The sequence below is a fragment of the Canis lupus genome, chromosome 16 (genome assembly GCF_003254725.2).
Source record: "Canis lupus dingo isolate Sandy chromosome 16, ASM325472v2, whole genome shotgun sequence".
Taxonomy (NCBI): domain Eukaryota; kingdom Metazoa; phylum Chordata; class Mammalia; order Carnivora; family Canidae; genus Canis; species Canis lupus.
Genome location: NC_064258.1, coordinates 31,833,811 through 31,856,187, shown reverse-complemented (window position 1 = coordinate 31,856,187; position 22,377 = coordinate 31,833,811).

Below are 22,377 nucleotides of genomic sequence, written 5' to 3'. Positions count from 1 at the left end.
CCTAATTTTATGACAATTGAAATAAAGGAATTGGGAAAATGTGTCAGCCTTTGGATAAATATAGGCTGTATCCTATCCTCTTTTTAAAAATGGCATGCTTTCTAATAGTACTTACCTTATAGGAAAGACGTGGGCATCAGATAATAACAAATTTGAAAGACACCACAATGGCAATCATATTGTCACAATGCAGAGGTCAAATGAAAGTTTTGAGATATGGTTCATCTTATTCTTTGTAAATAGGGTACTGTTGGCTTTCCTGGATTTCAGGGCAGAAGTTAGGTCACATAAGAGAAGGGAATGCCTTACCTTTTCAGGCCACAGACTATCACACTCTTGGGTGTACCTCTGCCATTCAGAGGTAGCTGGTGACAAATTTGTGGGGTAGAGGCTTGTGGTGTAGATTTGGCATGTTATAGTCTTGAAACAAAGCTCAGAGCTCCTACCTGTGTCAACTAGCAGTGGCAGCAAAGGAGCATCTAGGCTCTTCTACCAGTAAATGCAGTATCCCTGGAGAACTGAAGGAGCCTGGAATGGAGCATGATTTGAAGTAGTTTTAGATTGAAACCCAGGTGCCAGGTTTCTTGAGACTGGGTGGGGGGCGGGGGAGCGCTACCACCAAAGGAGTTTTGACAGTTCTGCAAAGAAACACGTATCATCTCAGACAGAAGCTTTACCCTTTCAGTTGGGTCTATTTGTGAAAATGCAATGGGGAGCTGCATTATTAGTCAGCATTTCCTGGGGGCGAGGCACATAACCATATATAAGTGCATATATCTCCCGACAGTTCCTCAGCTGAGTTTAACAACTGGAAACTTGCCTGATGTTGTGCAGTATTTAAGTCAGGAAAGTTGAATCGAGTGAGAACCCTGCACGATGCTGTTTCTCTTCAGGGATCAAACTCCCTGGCATGAGGCTAGTTATTCCAGATACACTGAATAGGATATGGCATCCTGTTTTTCTTGAATTATAGATCAATATTTGATTAGGTTGTTGATTAATCATTTAGTAAATCCCCGTGTTTTCGAAGGACTGAAGCAGGCTCCTCAGGGTGCTTAAATGTTTAGCATTTTCAGAAATCCTAGTTGTCTCACAATCTCTGTGTTCTTTAAATATGCTTGCAAAGTGATCCAAAACCACAGATAAAAGATACGGATGAAAAAAAGTATTAGCATATTTTCCTTCGTGTGTAGGTGGGTGCAAATGTAAATGTATATTCTGCTGATCTCAATGTGCGCTAACGCAGGAGTGTGTGAGTGAGTGACTTACGAGAGAGAAATAGTGACAGCAATTTAATTAATTCTACTGACATTGTTATGCCTTTAAATACAAGTAAGAATCAAGATTGGAACAACCTACAAATCTCCATGGCTTCTATTGATGCTCCTTTCTATTCAGTGAAAATGGAGCTGCAAATTAACAAAACCCACCAACCTCCAGCAACTGATGGCTTGTTGATGATCAAATCTCTGAGGAAGTTTGAGGAATGACCTCCTTGCCCAGAAAGGAAGGGTTCCTCAGTCCCTTCCCCCTGCACACACACAGTAACAAGGCATTTCTACTCAAGGAAGGGGTGGAAGATTGGTATTGTGGGAGTTTCCTATTTGGCTCCATATATCTTTGTCATGTCACCACCACTAATTAGCAGAAATGCTTTCCTGACAACCACTATTAGAAGCAATTTTATCTGCAAAAGTTCTGAAGAATGAAACCTTAAAAAGCACAGAGGATAAGAAAACTGGGTCAACTCACAGTGCTTTATTTGAGTTGTCTGCATATGTGAAGGAAGCTCCGGAAACTAATTAATACTCTTACAAGAGATGTTTAGTTTTCAAATAGTCTATTCTAGTGGTTCAGGGAGATGTTAGATTTGTATGTAGCCACTGTCATACCACTAACTGGGTGAACTTGGACAAGTCACATAAACTCTTGAGAAGTACTTCCTATTTTTAAATGTTAGATTGCAGGATTGAATTGTTTCTAAAGCTCTTGTCAATCCTTCATTCTATAATACACTCTCCATAGGACAGTGGTTCACTAGGAGGGGAGGGGAGTGATTTGGCCTGCAGGGGATGTTTGACAATGCCTGGAGACATTTTTAATTGTCACAACCTGGGATAGGGAAGATGGACCGTGGGCTGCTACCGGCATTTCACAGGTAAAGGTGTAATGATGCTGTTGGACATCCTACAATTCATGGAGTTAGCCCCAACAGTAAATAATTGGCTCACAATGTGAATAGTGCCATCGAGAAACTAGGCTCTAGGAGTATAAACAGTGAAGTTAGATACTTGATCCCCCAACCTTTCTAAATTTTCTCAGAAAATTGAAAACAATACAATTTCTTGATGATTACCACTGACATTTTTTATGATGGTTTTCAAAGTCTAAAATTAGGTCCAGGGACCTAATTGGCTCAATGGTTGAGTGCCTGCCTTCAGCTCAGGGTGTCATCCTGGGGTCCAGGGATTGAGTCCTGCATCGGGCTCCTTGCGAGGAGCCTGCTTCTCTCTCTGCCTATGTCTCTGCCTATCTCTCTCTGTGTCTCTCATGAATAAATAAATACAATCTTAAAAAAGATAACATTAGGTCCAAAGACAGTGGGGTGGGGGTGGGGAGGCCCTCACTCATAATGAAAACATGGTACTCAGCCTAGGGAAGACCTGTTTGAGAGCCCCTTATATATGGTTGGATTACATAAAAGTATTTTCAGTCATCTTATATGCAGGCTCTCTGTTCATGATATTAGCATCAGATAAGAGGGGAAAAGGATAAAATAAAAACTAGTTCTCTAAGATGATAATAAATACTTGAGCTACTCATGTAAAAATTGATAATAAGATTTCCTTTATAGTCAAAGCAGGTTTCTATTCAATGACCACAAATTCAGTGGCATTAAACAACAAAATTTTATTATCTTAAAATTCTGAAGTCAGAAGTCCAACATGGGTATTACTGGGCTGACATCAGTGTTAGAAGGGCTGCATCTCTGACTGGAAGCTCTAAGGAAGAATTTATTTGCCTGACTTTTCCAAATTCTAGAAGCTTCTAGTCTTTGGCTTGTTGTGTCTTCCTCCATTTTTAAAGCTAGTTTGCCTGATCCTGTCCTCAGCTAACAAAATTTCTTAATTTTTTTTAGGTTTTATTTATTTATTTGAGAGAGAACGAGAGTGCGCATGTGAAAGAGCACGAGCCTGAGGGAGGAGCAGAGAGAGAGGGAGAAGCAGATTCTCTCCTGAGCAGGGAGCCCGATGTGGGACTGGATCCCAGGACCCTGGGATCATGACCTGAGCGGAAGGCAGACGCTTAACTGACTGAGTCACCTAGGCACCCCACAAAACTTCTTTTAAAGACATATATGATTAGATTGAACCCACCTGGATAATCCAGGAAACTCCTCCCATCTCAACATCCTTCACCTTAACCACATCACCTTAATCACATCTGCAGGGTATCTTTTGCCTATGTATTACATAATATATTATGTTTATTATGTAACATGCTCACAGCTCCGGGAATTGGGATGTGGACATCTTTGGAGCCCATTGTTCTGCCTACCATGGCAGGATTATGTGTATTGGATGGTGTGGCACCATCTAGATCCCCCTGCAGTACTGAGGCACTCATTTCCCCAGTTTCTGAAAGTGTTGGCAGTTAACAAATCTCAGTTGAGTTCTCCCTCTACTAGTTGTTCTCTACTAAAGAGAATTGCTGCCCCCAACCTCAAATTCCCTTCCCAGAGGCAGCTCACTGCCAATGACTGGTTGATGTGGGGATGTACAATTAATGGCCCCTTATCTCTGAACAGAACACTTTGGAAGGGCCATTCCAGCTCTAGAGCTCAGCATTGGGTTGGCAGAGGACTTTGTTGTGACTGTATTGCAGTTCAGCTCTTGTGTAATCCTCCTGTCTTTACCTCCCACTTGTGTTGGTCCTGAGGACATCCCCACTAAGACTCTTGCCAGCAAATCTTCATCTCAGAGTCTGTTTCTGAACTGTTGATGCCAAGAGTTATCTGAGGAGGCAGATTCTAAAATGGGCTTTTGGAGCTGGCAATGAGGACCCAGTCACTGTTGGAAAGAGGGGCATAGATGGCTTCCTATATGCTGAAATGATGTGATCATTACAACTTCACCATGTTGACCTCTGATTAGATGTTGGTGGAGGTGGCATCTTAGATGTCTGGGAGGTTGGAATGGAGAATAATGATTAAGATTGGGATTTATGGGGGTAATGTAAGTATTAGGGAACACAAAATTGGGGTGATTGATCAACAATGAAATGTTAAGTTTGAAAGCCAGATTTCCTTTCCGCATCTATAGAGTAGAGTGTACACTCACCAGTGTGTAGAAAAAGCTGGGGCTTATGCCCGGCACTTAATTACAAGAGTAGCAGAACTCCAGGAAAGTGTGAATTCTCAGGCTCAGTGAATCTGCTCTATAAAATCAGACGCTTTATCAGACTTGGGATGAGGATGTTGGAGTTAGATGCACTTGAATTTCTCAAATCTTCAGATCTCTTTGAACTTCCTGGGCTCACATAAGTGACTGACTAAAGGTTATTGTTAAAATCCTTAAGGGTTTACCTCACAGGCTAACAATGTCGTGTTGCTTGAAGATAACACAGAGGTCTCCGCTTTGAAAGGCACATGCAGCCCCCTCAGAACCTCTCAAACCCCCCCATCCTAGTTGCCAGATATATAATGAGGGTTAAATTACAACATAGTTTGGTTAGGGAAGTGCTGGGTCAGCTAAGAGAAGATGAAGGGATTGTGAGACCTACCTCATACATACTGGCATCACCTGGGCCACATATGAGACTGGGCCCTGAGATGCTGGATCAAGGTAGATTGTGACCTATAAGGTTGGATAATGGAGAGTTTATCTATGTAGAAGCACCTTGTAATACAAAATCAAACTGGCAAGAACTTTAGAAGATAGAATTAATGTGTACCTGGGTTGGCATGATTCTAAGAGCTCAGAGAAAGTGATAGCCATCCTAGATGAGCTGGAAATGCCAGAGCTACTGAGGAAGACAGTAGCAGTAGTTATCAAGAGGCTTAGGGAATTTGACATACTAGATTGGATAGACCCTGTAGCCTACTAGTCCACTATGTTTCTTGGGAGAGCCCAGAAAACACTGTTTATTGGGGTGATAAAGAATTCACTAATGAAAGGATTCTCAGATTTGTTGAGAAACTCAGTAGTGGCTGCTCTCTTATGCCTGTGACATGAGAATAGTGGAGGAAGCCATGTGGAAACTTCTGAAATACCCCACAAGCCAAGATATTAAATAAGAAACAAAAACCAATGTTGTAATATTTATGGTGAACAATAAATAAGGAAAAGTAAAAAAAAAAAAAAATCAGTGCTGCCATCAAAGTTCTAAAAGTCATAAGGGTAGTTGTCCTCATTTGAGAACTAATTTATCATTTTGGCCCCTATAAAATCATATCCTGGAAGATTGCAGTAGCCCACTGCCTGATATGTTTATTAAAGTTAACAGGGTCTTTGTATGTGGCCAATGCGATGCACTCCTCTTTCATTCCTACCAAGAAGGAAAATCAGAAATAGTTCACATCTACTTTGGGTTGAAAATAGTGTATACGTTTACAATCTTACTCTCTGGCTATGTTAGTTCTCCTGCTCTCTCTAATAGCATAGTCCAGGGGGATTGGGCTATGTGAATAGGCAACCAGAATTGTTCCTCATGACCTGGGTCCTGGCAGATCCATCAAATCATAAGGTAGGGTAGGCCCAGTAATAATTTATCATAAGAAGGAAGTGGTGGATTTGGAATCAAGCATTAAAAAACAAAACAAACAAACAAAAAAAAAACCCAGAGGGCACTAGTCAACATCATGTGTTGGACTCCTGTCATCCATCACTGTCAGAATGATGTGATGTTTCTCATCACAAAGTAGGTTTCTCAAGGTGATATAATGATATCTCTCCCTTTCCTATTACCTATGATGAGATTGTGAGCTATGGCTAAACACCATAGCTTCCACTTACCGAACTTCATCAAGCTACAATTTCTGCCTTCATCAAGCTACAATTTCTGCCAATTGTCTAATTTGTCAGCCATAAGGTCAAAGCTGGGCTCCTACCATGGCACTATCTTTCGAAGAGACGAACCAGTGATTTGGAGGCAATGACCATTATATGGTGCTATGCCATTAGACGGTAAAAGACATGAGTCTAGAAACCGGTAAGTGGAAGGAAGTGAGAGTGGCTGGGTTTATCATCATTCCCAGTGTCCCACTTAAGGAATCTGTACTGCTTGTCTCTGCAACTATGTGCTCTGTGGCTTTAAAGATCCTGGTCCAGAGAACACTTACAACAGGGGACATTGAAAAGGTTCCTTTACATTTTACATTGTGACTTCTGCTTGATTATTTTGGGATCCTCATAACAAGATACCAACAGGCAAGAAAGGAGTGACTATCCTGGCATAGGCAATTTTCCTTCATTATCAGAAGGAGGTAAGGTTGTTACACAACAGGACAGCGAAGAATATGTTTGGCACTCAATTGATCTTCTGGAATGTATTTCTTGGCACTCCTCTCCTGTTTTCAATCTCAGTGACAAATGGTCATGTGCAGTAGTCACAGGCTGAGAGGGTTGACACTCTGGGTTATTCCACTCTAAAAGCCCCCTAACTCTGGAGAGGTACTGGCCAAGGGTGAGGGAAATCTAGAATGGGTCCTAGAGAGGGGAAATGATGAGTATCAGAGGAAAGTCTGAGACTCACTTCAGAAGTGGTGGCTGTAGTAGATCCCATTTGTCTTCCTCTTAGAAATTTCTTTTTTTTTTTTTTATTTATGATAGTCACAGAGAGAGAGAGAGAGAGAGAGAGAGAGAGGCAGAGACATAGGCAGAGGGAGAAGCAGGCTCCATGCACCGAGAGCCCGATGTGGGATTCGATCCCGGGTCTCCAGGATCGCGCCCTGGGCCAAAGGCAGGCGCTAAACCGCTGCGCCACCCAGGGATTCCCTCCTCTTTTAGGGAAAGAGATCAACCATAATCCTGGAAGGTCTGTTCTAAGGACTTAGTACATGAAGAAACTAGATCTAAGAGGTATAAATGGGATTGTAGTGGATGCTGTGGCATGCTGCCCAGATCTATCCTACAAGACTGACTCTCCCAAAAGCTGGTAGTGTTAGTAGCCGAGTTGTTCTCTGGAAGTTTCCTCAGCCAAAGAGGACACAAGTTTCTCTTCTAAGGTCACATCCAGAATGTGGGGCAGTGCACATCTAATGGCTGGTCAATGTGGAGCTCTGAAGGGTGGTCCCAGCTCCAGAGCACCTTTTGGATTTGTTCAAATTCTTTGTTGCTAATGCATTACAGTTCAGCTTCCTTCTCTGCTCATACCCGCTTCCTTAACTTCCCAAGTGATCCAGAGAGACTCCTAATAAAATTTCTGCATGTACATCACTGTCTGAGTTTGCTTCCAGAGAACCCAATCAAACACAATATATACAGCTAAGAGATATCACTTTCTTCAGGCAAATACTCAGCAGTTTTTGAGAAAAATGATAGACTATTTAATAAATGCTTTTGGCAGCTACTGTTTTAAGAATTTTACATGTAGTATCTCATTTAAATGTCAAAATATCCCGGTGCGGTATCCAATATATTTATCCCCATTTTATGGATGAAAATAATTGAAAGCTTAGAAAAATGAATTTCCAATGCTCTGTTGCTAATCGGGGGAGAAAGAAAAATGGATTCAGACATAGCTGAAGAACATTCTGTTATATGATGGGCAGAACCCTTAAGCCTTGGTGATATATGCCTGGTTCTAGAAATTTTACTGTTTCAGAATATTGCAGTAAGAAATAAATTAATACATAATTTCCCTTTAAGAATTTATGGCTGAAAAAAAAATAAAAAAAAAAGAATTTATGACTGATTTCTGGAGAATCTTGCCTTGATGATAATAGTCAATTATCCAAGACTTAACAAAATTATCTAATCTCCAAATGATTTCATGTGAGATACTATAGACAGCTATCCCACCAACTAGCTAAAATTCCTTTTTAAGGAAAGCTGTGAAATAATACCGTTCATTTTAAAGCGGAGGATGGTATAGAGAATATTTGATTCAGAGCTCTCTTAACCGAGCTCCTAAGGGGCAGGGACTCTATCCCCCCAAATTAGCATAGTACCAGGAACTTAGTTTTCTTAACTCAATGTTGAACCCCTGATGAGTCCACAGATATTACTTAACTTCCCCAAAGTTGGATAGTATATCTGTGGCAGTGCAAAACTGAGCTTAGTTTTAGTCATTAATTTTTAAAGATTTTTTCCTCTACATTAACTATCCCTTAGTTCACTGAGAGATCAGCCATAAAATGTAAATATGCTTAAGAAATGAACTGTACGCTCACACTATTCAAGTGGAAAAATGTCTATCTTCACCTTGGGTTAATAGAAGTTCATGAGGCAAATATATGATTAAGGACTTTTGGATGCAAGCAAGAGGGTCCTTCAGGTACCTCCAAAATACCACCTCACTTATACTTCCTTCATCTGGCTTACTTCTGAAACTTGTTGCATGTTTTGATGACACTGATGATCTCAAGGGGAAGTCAGGGGAAAAAAAGGTGAGTATATGCCACGTAGATCTTTTGTTGTGGGCAGAATAATGACTCTTCTTGATCCACTGTCACATTCATGCCAAATCTACATGTTTGTGGGCTGCTCTCAGCTACTGAGTGAGGATGACAAAGGATTTAAAGTAAGTTCATTCTGGAAAATATTATAGGACTTTTCCAACAGAGGACTTTTGCTTCTGGACATCCTCACAGGCTGCTTGAATCTTTCTTAGGACCATGCAGAAGTTCAAGGCTCTTCTTGCCAACCCTCCTTCCACCACTTTAGACCAGCATTCTAATCTGAAGGTTCTCCTATCTTATCCTGTTTCTTCCTTAATAAATCTCTTATACTTCTGATCCTGTCTCGACATCTTCTCAGGAGATCCAAACTAATGTACATAGTACTAAGAGTAGTCTGAGAAAGCAGGGATAAAATGATGGTTTGGGTCTGACTAATTGCTCGTGGGCAAAAAGAACACCGTCCTGAGTGGTGAATTGGGCATGGGTGCCTCTGGGTAGCCCAATGGTAAAATGATTTCACCATTGAGACAATAGTACATGTCTTGGTAGAGAGCAGTGTCATTGCAGGTGTTGCCTTGAATGATTACTGCCAAGTTCTACTGAGGGCCAGCAGAGGCATAAGGAGAGGTCAAGGACTATGGGGTGTGAAAGTGAGAGAGGACCTGGTTTAAAGATTTACTAATTTTTTTATTTGAGATGGAGGGAGAGGGTGGGGGAGAAGGAGAATCCCAAGCAGAGTCCCCACTGAGCATAGAGGCTGATGAGGAGCTAGTTTCTACACCCTTGAGATCAGGACCTGAGCCAAACCAAGAGTTGGTTGCTTAACCAACTGAGCTACCCAGGTGCCCTGAGAGAGGACCTGGTTTAGTGAGTAGGTAAGAATAATGGAAACAAAATCAAGCACAGGTATATAAACCATACCATCCACTTTGTGTTTAAAAACATTAAGTATATGTAACTGATGAATCACTAAACCCTACCTCTGAAACTAATAATACATGATATGTTAATTAATTGATGGTAAATAAAGTGTTTTCATTTAAAATCTGTGTGCGTGTGTTTGTATACTCTGCCAGCTTTTAGATGTGGATGGAAGATAATCTATAGAAGGAAAGGAAAAATGGATATTTCATTTCTGAATCATGCCAGTGTCTTCTAGAATGGAAGGCTAGCTCATCCAATAGCGTTTGTTTCTAATCTTAAAATTAAACAGAAAGCATCACGAATGATACTCATTTTATGTCTTAGATCTGCATAGTATTTTGCTTCTAACCAATATGGACCTTGTACAGACAGACAACTTTAAAAACATGATTCACTTTGCTTGAAAATGTCTGTAGAAAAACCCACCGAAAAAAAAAAAAAAAAGAAAAACCCACCGATAGTTAATGTATTGTTATTATAAAGTAGGTGAGACAAAAGTGATGCATTTCCTGCTCCAAACACTTTATGATGTGATTTCCTCTATTTTGATTCCATTTTTCTTTGACTGAATGATTTCTATCTTTTCCTTTCTTATTCTTTCTTTCTTTCTCATTCTTTGTCTAGATAGAGCAAAGGATGTTTCCTCCAAAGCAGATTGTTCATGTTACTGACTTATTTTCTTAATTGTCTGAGAACAGCTTCTTCTTGTTTGGGAAACAATTCCCTTTTCTTGTTGCATCTTCGATTCTGAGCTCACAGGTACAAAGTTTTTCTAAGTTGTGACTCATTGATCTTGTTTTTATTTAACATTTTTGACATGTTTTTCGTGTTGCTCTAAATAATTAAAGAAATCTGGATCCTTTTATTTCTCATATATGAATGTTCCATAAAAATCTTAGCACAACTTAATATAGTTTTAGATTATTGCTGAAAGTGCAAGTTCTTATTATACGTATAGGAAGTTAAAAGTTTCTAGTGAATGTAAGAATGTAGTCCGTATATTCTACTTCAAACTCTTTCTTTCACAAATGAAACAAAAATGAGGCTAAGGAACCAATGCTAAGGACTAAATGTTTATGTCCCTCCAAAATTTGTATGTTGAAATTCGAGTCCCCAAAACAATGGTATTTAGTGATGGCATCATTGGGAGTAGTTAGGTCATGAGGATGGGTCCCTCATGATGAGACTAGTGCCCTTATAAGAAAAAATGTGAGAGAGCTTGTCTCTTCTCTCTGGTTTCCACCAGGTCAGGATACAGTGAGAATATAGCCACCTGCAAGTATCCATCATCAGACATGAGAACTACTAGTACCCTGTCTCAGACTTCAGTCTCCAGAAATGTGAGAAATAAATGTTTACTGTTGAAGCCGCACTGTCTATGATATATGCTATGGCAGCCTGAACTGACTAAAACACCCAGATGTTAAAATTTGTGGTCAACATTAAGCAAGAACAAAAGAGACCTTCACCATTTGGGGTCCTAATCTTTTTTGGACAGATGAGTTTAATGGATTCCATAAGTTACTGCTGTTCTGAAAAAGTGTCCATTTTAACTGGTTCTTTTTGACTATATAAAGAGGAACTGGGGTGGTATTGAGGATTGATTAAGGGAATAAAGAGATCACACCCATCACCCTGAGGATGAGGTTTGGGAGAGAAGGACTGAGGGAAGAGCAAATGTCCCCTTTCAGTACATTGTCCAGATTTCTACATCTTTAGTAACTGTGTAAAAGGTACAGGCTGTCATTACTGTTTTTGAGAGCCATAATGGAAAGATGTTAGAGGAAGCTAAGTGAAAGCAGGGCCACTAGATACATAAATAACAAATATAGTCACAGGGTGGTGTTGTTTGTGTGTATGCTCTTCCTCCAGCAAAGTACTATGTAGACGTCATTTCTTGGCTGGCTTCCCAAGGCCCTTGAAACCTCTGACTTCTTTCCATTTCCTTTCCCTGATTCCCGCACCTTATTCAAAACTTTTGAGTTAAAAGTGCCCATTTTATACTTGGTTAAATCGTCATGTTTCTTAAGCTCTTTAAATATAGAACAAGGGTCAGCAGCAAGCCAAATCTGGTCTGCAGCCCATTTTGTAAATAAATTGTTATTGGAACAGAGCCAGGCCATTCGTTTAAGTACTATCTATGGTGTTTGGAGTTGAGCAATTACCACAGATCGAACATGGCCCACAGAGCCTGAAATATTATTATCTGGGCTCTTATGGAAAAGTTTGCTGAATCCTCATCTAGAAAGTCTCTTTTATTCCCCCACCCCCCATTTTTTACTCCCTTTCTTTCCCATGCTGACTTTTCATCCCTAGTTGAAGAAACTAAGCAGGTTTCCTGTAGAGTGAAGCACATTCTTAATTTGTATGATCTTTTGTTTTTCTTTGTGATGTTAAACTTGTTTCTCTATCTCCTCTGTTTCTTAATAAACTGGAAGTTAGGTTTAAAATCTTAATTAGATTAACCAGATATATGTTTTTTTAATCTTACAAATGTCCTTGTTATCCCAAAGGCTTTTCTTTTTTAATCAGACATGGATTGCTTAGAAGAGAAATAAAAATAAAAATCGCTAATGTTTATTGCATGCTTACCATTTGCCAAACGTACTTGTCAATGTTGAGTAGACAGTTAGCATGTGAAGGAGAATCTAATATACTGGTGAAGGGAGACATTAGGTTTATTTATGTTGTAGGTGTAAAAGGACTTAAGAAATCCTTGAAGAAAAACAGGACGGTGAAAAGAGGAGGGGACAATTGTAGAATGTTTATATTCTATGTTATTTCAGAGAAAGATGTGCCCCAAACATGGTAGAAATGTAACCAAGATGAGTTAGGGTTTCAATAAAGACCAAAAGTGGAAATTTATAGCTCATGACAAAAAGGTCTGTGCTTCACCCTTTTGAATCCATTCTTTTCTTTTCCGCCCTGCTTTTTGCTCTGGGAGGCTGACTTCAATGGCTGGATTACCCAGCTCTCTTGTCTTTAGACTTCTGACTGGGTTAGGCCAAAGAGAGTGATCCATGCACAATCCATGCGTACCTGCAGAGAGGCTGTAACAAGGGACAGCCTCATTACTTATTATTATAATTCCATGAGTAGAGGCTAGAAATTTTTATAAGCCATGTGCCAGGTTGATTTTATCAAAGGAAGAGGTGATGTTTAGAAATGTGAGCAGGAATAAAAGGACTAAGAAAGGACTCCAGGGCTGGTGGTGTCATGAAACAGTCCCATCCCTGACTAGGTGAGGTATGGGGTGTAAGCCACAGCCATGAGAGAGGGGGTATTACATGGGAAAAGGTAGGGTGAAGGTATAGGCTGCCAGAATGATGTCAAGAATCAGTCTAAGAATCCTTCTGCTGTAAGAGATCATAGACCCTATCTAGTACGATATGCCATACCATGAAGAAATTTCTATCTCAATATTGAATTTCACCTGTCTGTTTTGATTATCAGGTTCTTTTCTCTCTTATAAATAGTTTTCTTGGGTAACTGGTTTATCAGTTCTCTTTAGCTTTATCAGTTCCCTCTTATCTCCAGAGAAGCTAAGAAAATAATACAATACAACCAGGTCTGCCAAATTCCTTTCCCTGCCCTGAGGCAAAAGCTTCAGATTCCAGCTTTCAAGTGAAAATTGTCATATCAATGAGGGAGTCTTTGGAGTCTGCAGAAACACTTTAAAGATTTCTGATTAAGATAATAATAATGATAATAATAATAATAATAGGCAAAAAAAAAAAAAAAAAAAGCCTGATTACATTGAGCCAAAAGCAGAGGAGACATTTGCATTGGAGACAAATCCAAATAACTACTAGTCAACAATTAGTCTGCTAATCATGGTTCTTTCAATTTTATTTAATAACAATCAATTGAATAAGCCATGTGTAAAGCTGATGCTTGGCCCTGGGAGAGAGATGGTAGCAAACAAATGTTCACATGGCACTGAGTTCCCACCCTCAAAGGAGTTTTAGATGGACAATTTTCTTAAATAAGCAAATCACTGGACGTAGGACATGAGATACTATTTTAAATTGGTGAGGCAGCTTTTCCTTTGGGTAAAATTCCAGATTTTCTTTTGGCATATACCTCTGTCAACATTCTACTCTCCTCAGACAACTGAATATTTAGTAGTGGTTAGGAGAAATAAGTATAATGAATTGACATTTCTTTCAAGAAATCAAAGAAAAAAAGATTCTCAATTATATTTGTTTTCCATGTTTGCTATAACAAATGATCACAGACTTAGTAGCTTAACACTACAGAAATTTATTATCTTACAATTCTATAGTTTAGAAGTCCAACATGGGTCTTAACTGGGCTACAATTGGGTGCCAGTAGAGCTCTATTCTTTTCTAGAGGCTCTAGGGGGAGAGTCTATTTCCTTGCCTTTTCCAGCTTCTAGAAGAGATATCTGTTTTCCTTGGCTGTGGTCCTCTTCCTCATTTTCAAAGCCAGTAAAAGTTGGTCAAGACTTTTCTAACATCATGTCACTCAGACTCTTGCTTCTGTCTTCATGTCCTCCTGTGACTCTGACTCCTCTTCTACCTTTCTCTTTTCCTTTTAAAGACCCTCATGATTCCACTGAATGCTTTAGGATTATCTAGGATCATCTTCCTATTTTAAGGTCAGCTCACTAGTCACTTTAATTCTATCTGCAACCTTAATTCTGCTTTGCTATGTAACATACTCACAGGTTTTGGGGTTTAGGATGTGGACATCTTTGGGGAGGGGCATTATTCTGCCTATGACATCAGCCAACAATTAGCAGTCCTTGGCGAGCATTTGGTGAACCTATCTCTGTGATAGATGCAATGAAGGATACAAGAGATGGATAGGACATGAAGCCTGTTCTCAACTAATACAGATGCTAGTTAACTGCAGAACAAGGGTAATACAGGACAATGAATGGTGCTCTAAGATATGGAGGTCACAAATTGGCAGCTTGTGTGCATCAAATTTGGGTTATGTGTGTATTTGTGTGGTGGGAATATGCACCTTCAATCCACCTCATTCCTCATTTCTCTTGTCTGATACACCATTGTGCTTGTCTAAGTTAGTTATGATGCATATCTTAGAATGCATATCTGACACTTTCATCACGATTAACATATCATATGTATTCCATGTATAGGTGAAGTTTCAAAAAGAACAAGCAATGTCTTAAAACAACCAAAAATAGAATAGTTTTATTCCAAACTATTGATTCAACATTCCCTGTCCCCTCATGTCCTTAAATTTTTGTTTGTAAATATTTTAATCACGTAAATACAAGAATTAGAATTATTATAACAATCAGTTTTGACGTTACTTAAAAAAATTAATGGCATTTTATTTAATCAATGTTGTAAAATATTATTTCACTATGTAATCCAAACAAAATTATTATTATTATTTTTTAAGATTTTATTTATTCATGAGAGACAGAGAGAGAGAGGTAGAGACATAGGCAGAGAAAAAAGCAGGTTCCTCTCAGGGAGCCCGATGTGGGACTTGATCCCAGGACCTCCGGGATCACACCTTGAGCTGAAGGCAGATGCTCAACCACTGAGCCACCCAGGCTTCCCTCAAACAATATTATTGAGATGGTTTACAATCTGTGTGTGTATGTGAGAGAGAATACTTAAGTTCTACTCTCTTAGCAAATTTCAATTATAAAAAACTGTGTTTTCCACTATAGTACCATGCTATGCATTAGATCCTTAGGCGTTATTCATCTTATAGCTGAAAGTTTATAGCCATTACTGACCTCTATTTCCCCCATCCCCCAGCTCCTGGCAACCAGTGAAATTATTTTTTGATACACCATCAACTATTTTTATCTTTTACCTATATACTCTTCCCAAATAAAAATCAACTGTATACTCCAAATTTATTTCTGAGAAATAGATTAAAAAATCTATTTTATTAGCAGTTTACTTTTTCTGATAAGCAATGGTAAGCCCTATAAACATTTTCTAAGCATCTGTTACTTGAAGGACATATAGATGGCACAGTTCCTAAGGAGAGCAGAATAGACAATGCTCATGGATAATGAAACAGTGCATTGCCTCTGCTTTCATAAAAATCTTTCAAACAAGCTTTTGAAGTTGTCTCCTGTGCTAAAGGATTAAGCTATTAACCTTAACAGTGCCAATGTGTTCTCACTTTCAAATCCTACTTAATTAGTATCTGAGGTAATATTAAGAGCAAATTTCATACAGAGGAAACTATAAAAGCATTAGCTGCTCATAAACATGTTGGTCATTTGAGACACAGTGAAGGAAGAAGATGTTAGACAGAATATAAACTGTTATCTATATAAATGGTAAAGAAACTTGAGCCAGGAGGATAGATTTCCAGAAGGCTTAGTAACATACTATAGTGCCGTGCTATTTTAAAAGAACTTTCTGTGATGATAGAAATAAATGTTCTATATCTATGATATCCAACATGTCAGCACTAGACACATGTGGCTGTTGAGGACTAGAAATGTGGCTATTGCAACTGAAAAAGTAAATTTTTAATTTTATTTCATTTTCATTTTCATTTAAGTTAAATAGTCCCATGGTGGCTAGGGGCTACCATATTAGGCCAGACTGTGCAACTATAACGATCCACTTCCTTACTTTGCCTAGTCCACCACTGATCCTCACATCTCCCTTCTCCAAACAATGGCAAAACAAAACAAACAACAGCAACAGTCTTCCACACACACATTTACCCAGAAGGGGCAGCAAGAGGCTGTATCCATGTCATGAGGCCCTGCAGGTCCTGGAGAAGATGGAACAGGGTTGGAGGTTTGAGATTGAATTAGCAGGGTGGGCAGCATTAGAGAGTCCGTGGCTGATATTGATTTCGGAAGGCTAGTACAATGGGTGCCATCATTCTCATAGAAGGAGCAGAGGTAGACTTAGAATTAACTTTTCTATGTGAAGGCAGAGTCGCCCTACAGTATTGAAATAAAACGTTCTTTAGGGTTCCCTGTTTTGTTAACTCTTTCATTTCCAACACTTGAAACTTAACAGAGTGCAATCCAATTTGTGTTTTTAAATTATAGGGAGTGGTGGTATGTGTGTCCTATTTAAGTTGGGTGAACTTTCTGTTACAGTAATAACTACTTCTGACACATGATCTGACAAAAATTTCTGCTTTCTGAATTATAGTTTGTTTCAAAGAATCTTAAGAAAGTGAATAAATAAAATCACATTTTGTTCTATGATTAATTTGTTGAATATATTGAAATGAGTACAATTTCATGAAATACTAATTGTCTCAGAGAATACTGGCTGGAGAATCACTGTATGAGCAGCTCTTTGCCTCCTCAGAAACTTTTATCTTCAAATGTAGTTTGCTTGAAAACATACTGGCAGTGCTGACAAATCTTGTGCCTTAAGGAACAGCTAGCCCTCAGGACTGCTATTTAATTCAGAGCTTGTGTTGGCAGGGCCCCCAAAGTGGAATGGAGAGATGAAGCTATGTCTTAATAAATATATTTTGAAAAATATCTTCCTTAAGAAATGATTTTTTCCCTTAAAATTTCCAGATTGTATTAGACCGATTAATTTCAACCTAGTACCATTCTTGCCCAGTGTTTACATCAATGAGTTGATGTTAATAATACATCATTAGCTTTGCATTCTGATGCCCTGACTAATTTGTCAGGAAGTTTTCTTCGTTACATACTTTCTCAAAGGTATTTATACATATATTTGCCATCTCTTTATAACTTCTAGGATGCACATATCAGAGTTATGGTATCACCCACATCAAGTTGGCTTTTTATACATAAAGATGTATAGAACCATCTATAAAAGGAAGGACAAAGACAATATTCTAAATACCCAGAAGCCAATTATCTTCACAGCACCTAGGTGACCCCATTGGGTTAAGTTATAAATCAAGTTATTCTCCAGCAATCTGCTTGCTTTGTATCTGACCACTGCCCATGCACCTAAGGCAGAGAGTGTCTTTACAGACAAGGAGCATGTTTAGCTATCTCTCTTCTCTCCTTCTCTTCTGTTCTCTGCCTTGTTTTGTGCAACCTTCATGGGTACAAATGACCCTTGAGCAGCATAAGTTTTAACTGTGTGGGTCCACTTACATGCAGATTTTTTTCCAGTACAATACTGTATACATATTTTCTCTTACGATTTTTCTTTTTTAAAATATTTTATTTATTTATTCATGAGAGACAGAGAAAGAGAGAGAGAGAGAGAGAGAGAGAGAGAGAGAGAGACAGGCAGAGGGAGAAGCAGGCTCCATGCAGGGAGCCCGACGTGGGACTCCATCCTGGGTCTCCAGGATCAGGCCCTGGGCTGAAGGTGGCCCTAAACTGCTGAGCCACCCAGGCTGCCCCATCTTATGATTTTTCTTAATAACATTTTTTTTCTATAGCTTACTTTATGGTAAGAATTAAGTATATTATAGACATAGCATAAAATGTGTTAATTGACTATGTTATCAGTAAGGCTTCTCATCAGTAGTAGGTTATTAGTTAATTTTGATGGGGGTAGTCAAAATTCGTATACAGATTTTTGACTGTGTGTGTTGGGGGATTGGTGTTCCAACTTTTACATTGTTCAAGGATCAATTATAGTTATTACTATATAGAAAGTTTCTTTGCACTAAGGTCCTGGGATAAAGCATAGTTGGTTTTGCTTACAAGTAGTCTACAATTTGTCAGAGTTCTAGGTACATAGAAAGAAAATGTCCTATGAACATTCATTATCAGAACTTGCACATTATTGAGGAATTAAAGGAAAAGTAGTTATTGAGACCCTTATAGATATCTCAATAAATATCATACACGTCCTCTTCCTTCAGGGAGTTCTTAGTTTAGACTGGGAGAAAAAAAGAGCACACAGTAGAGAACTATTACACAATTAAATCTGAACTGTGTGGTGATGATGATTTAAAAAATAAACAGGCATTTAAAAAGAGTGAAACTAATGAGAACAGGATTCATAGGAAAACGTACCAAGGAGAAGAAGAGATGAGGAATTACAAGAAGAGGTCCCTCTTCATATTTGGCCTCTGTTAGCCAGGAAATGGCTTTGGACCACGATTAGGGAATAAAGGAAAATCAGTCAATTCCATAACCATCTATGAACCCTGCAGCCATTTCCACATTAGCATTATAAACTAAAATTGTTGAGATCTTAAGAATGATCTTTATAGATTTAAGACAGACTATTGTTAATCATGAAAATTACCACTGAGGCTGGGGAATAGTGCAGAGTAAGGTATAATTGTGATGTAGCTCTCAGAGATGTTCTGGAGCCTAGGGCCTAGAGATACAGAAATATTAAATAAAGAAAAATGTCTGCTGCAGAATCTTTGGCCCTGGGGAACCTGTGCAGGATATCTTTGGTTTGTCCCTCCATACCTTTTCTAGGTCCCATCTCATGTCTGGGAGGTTGACCAGTATAGACACTATCAAGAGAGGCCTTAGCCTTCTGCCTTCCAGCTGGATTTGGTCAATGGGAGATGTTGGCAGGACACCAGAAGGAGAGCAAGGAATGAAGTCATAGTATTGATCCCTCTGGCTTTCTCCTTTGGGGTCATGATGGGTTGTCTGCCTTCGTTAACTGACAGGTCACAGCTCCTGTTGAGTGGCTATTTCTTTAAAGCTGTCTCTTCAGATTCTTTTAACTGACTCTTTTCATTGTCCCTGCAGGTCTAGAGACTGCAACCACTTACTAATCCTGAGCTATTGCACAAAACCTTGTTGCCTCTCCTAATCCCTGCCCATTCCTTTGTAAAGAGTGCCTTTGATACACTCTCCTCTGGTACCTGACTTCAGCATGCTGGCATTTCCAGGTTAATGCAAATTCTAAGATGGCGGAAGGGCTTGGAGCAGTTACCTTCACTCCAGAGCAGCCCGTCAGGCCATTTCTTCTGGGCCACGTCAGAGTACTAACTCAGGTGGCATGTGGAGTTTGAGCCTGGAATGAACCCAGTTGATGCAGAGGGCAGTTGGTGATAATTAACTAGCAACTTGTTTGAAAATGTATTCATTTCAGACAATTTGTCTGGAATGAACTGGGCCTCTCAAGAGTGTTGTAGCATTCCAGGGAGACCCGGCCACTCAGTTGAAGGCAGACGGTACTGCTGACGGCCAGCCTCATCTTCAGACATTCTCTGTAGCTATACCAGTTTCACTTCCCACTTGTGCTTGCAAAAAGCATTGAATTCCACGCATAGGCGCAATTAGCTCAAGCTCTAACGGCCCAATTTGCATGTGAAAATGCTGTTTGCACAAGAAAATACAGAGTTTTGTGCACACAAATGATTTGCTTATACAAAATTGTGTCTAAAATTTTTGGTTTTCAAAAACTTATTACTTAAAGCTGATGGTCTCAGAGCAGTTATTACAGACAGCAAAACAACCTAATGACAGTCTTTCTTTTTCCACATGCAGTCTTATCCCAGGCCTTCAAATCCTCTCTGCTTATTTTCACCACTTTCCCCCTGAATCTGCCCAGGAGATTCAAGGGGTGGTGGGGGGGAGCAGGGAAGAAGGAGCAGGCTGACATTCTGCTTCACTTTCCATTGACAGCTGAGCTCTCATCACCGAGTCCTGTATCCAACAATGATGTGCAAATCAAGATCTCATATGGATTTGCAAGTCCCAGGTGGAACTCATAGCAAAAGCATTTAAAAAACAAAACTGCCTTTTGACGTGTGAACTGAAAAAGTGTGATGTGCTCTTCCCTTCGAGGATGAGCTTGGGGAACTCTGAAGTAAGATTCCTAGGATGGCTGCTCAGATGCCAGTCACTCATTTTGAGGTGGTATTTGAAGATCCCAGAGGCAAACTCAGGGCTTTACCCTGGAGCTTAGTGAAATTATGGCATTGAACGACGGCGCAGCTGTCCATAGCCTGCATAATTTTGTGCTAGTCATAAAGTGATATTTCCTATTTCAGTGGAGGATGTCTCACACTACAATGGGTAACTTGTTTTGAAAGCTCAAAATTCCTTCTAGTCAATCAACCAGCTCTGCCAAGTAAATATATTTTTTCCTACTGTGGGCTTGATAATATCTAGACTACCAAAGAAATACCAGATGTCATGATCCTTGGCCTCGAGGGACGTGTAATCTTATTGGACTTAACAAAGATATTCAAAGTGAAGTAATGAAGAATACCACAGAGGGCCGTATTGGTTTCAATATTTATTGAATGCTACCCAACAGGACCACAGGAGTAGGAATGAAATGGCAGGTCTTTTCTTTGATTCTAACATGCTTACCCTCTGGTTGGTGAATGATGGGGCATAGGTTGCATTTTTCATTAAATTTAGAGAAGGGAGAAGGTGGAGGAGGTTGGGATAATTGAGAAATGGATAGAATTTGATTGAGTCTTAAAAGATGGGTAAGATTCAGTGGTGAAGATGAGGGGCCAGTTGTAATCTAGGAGGTGGTTGTAGGAACATATGTGATAGCTTAGGTTTGAAAGGGAGATCACTGGGTTCTTTCTTCAACACTACAGAGTCTATCTGGAGAGTACCGAGGACCGTGTCCTTATGATTCTTGCTTGCAAAGTTTAAAGATTGGCGCCTGTCACAGTGAAGTCTGATGGGGGACATCAGTTAGGTGGCATGTCATCCTGCCAGCAAACCCGTTCCCTTCCACTCTTTTCTCTTTAATTGCCAGGCCTCTATCTTTTACAATAGCATGCCTTTTCTTCTGCAGATAAGCGCTACGTGAGCTCTCGTTTTATATGTGGGAACGTTTCAGGAGTGTCCTTAGCCAAAGCCATGTCATCAATCATGCTTGACAAACTCAGGGATGAGGGAGGAGGAGGAGAAGTTTGCTTTTTCATTTAGGGAGGCACGGAGGTCAGAGGCAGCCTTGCTTTCAACAGGGTTTTCAGTCTCAATATTTTGGTGTGTACCTTTTTCTTTTTCTTCTTGTCAGACTTGCAGCATTTTTTGCCCTTTTCAACTTTTTTTTCTTATATGAAATTTATTTTGCAAGTCTTTGTCAAGTTCTCTATGAAATATCCTTAATGCAGAAAGTCCAGAGGGCTTTGAAAACCTCCTTGGCTTGTACTATTCAGGGAACACTTATCAATCCTTTCTTGTCTTTCAGTCCCTTTCTTGGCTCTGATGTGAGGGCATTGCTGGGGAAGCCAAGATGATGGGGGTGGGGGACAGGAGAGCTGACAAGAAGGAAACTACTTCCGAGCCAGCCAGCAACTGCTAGCTGGTTATGTGGGGCAGGTGGGAGGGAGCAGTCTGGGATGACAGGGGAGTCTTGGACTGGATTGGTAGAATGGGATTAGTTAAAGATGAATGAGAGAGCAGACTCACTGAAGAATTCAGATGGGAGCTCAATATAACATGGATGATCAGAGCAAGTTAGGGAATTAGACCCTGACTGCAGGCCAATGTGGGGCTTAGCATATATCAGCAAAACGTAGGGCTAGGCATGCATTGAAGTGTCAGACAAGCAGACAGAATCAGGAAGTCACCACAGGAGAAGGAGAATGGTGGGGAAGGCACAAGGTCCAAGTGCAGAGACTGGAATGGGGGTATCTCATTCTGAGACCCACAACAGGAGGCAGGCCTGCTCTCCCCTAGGACCAGGACTTCACACAGAGGACAAAGTCAAAAGCCTATAGGACCAAACAGGGAACTCAAGAGTGAAGGGAGCGAGGTGTGCAGAAGCATAAGGGAGTGGTGAGGACTGTGGCCAGCTGGAAGCCATGTATCCTGTCTGTGTGAAGGGAGCTGCTGCTTCTCAGCTCCACCAAATAGTTTCCCAGAGGAAAACAAGCTCAGTGTTGCCAGTTCTTCCGATATGTTTTTTGAAGTTAAAAAAAGGGGGATTTTAAAAATAAATCTACCTTTTAAA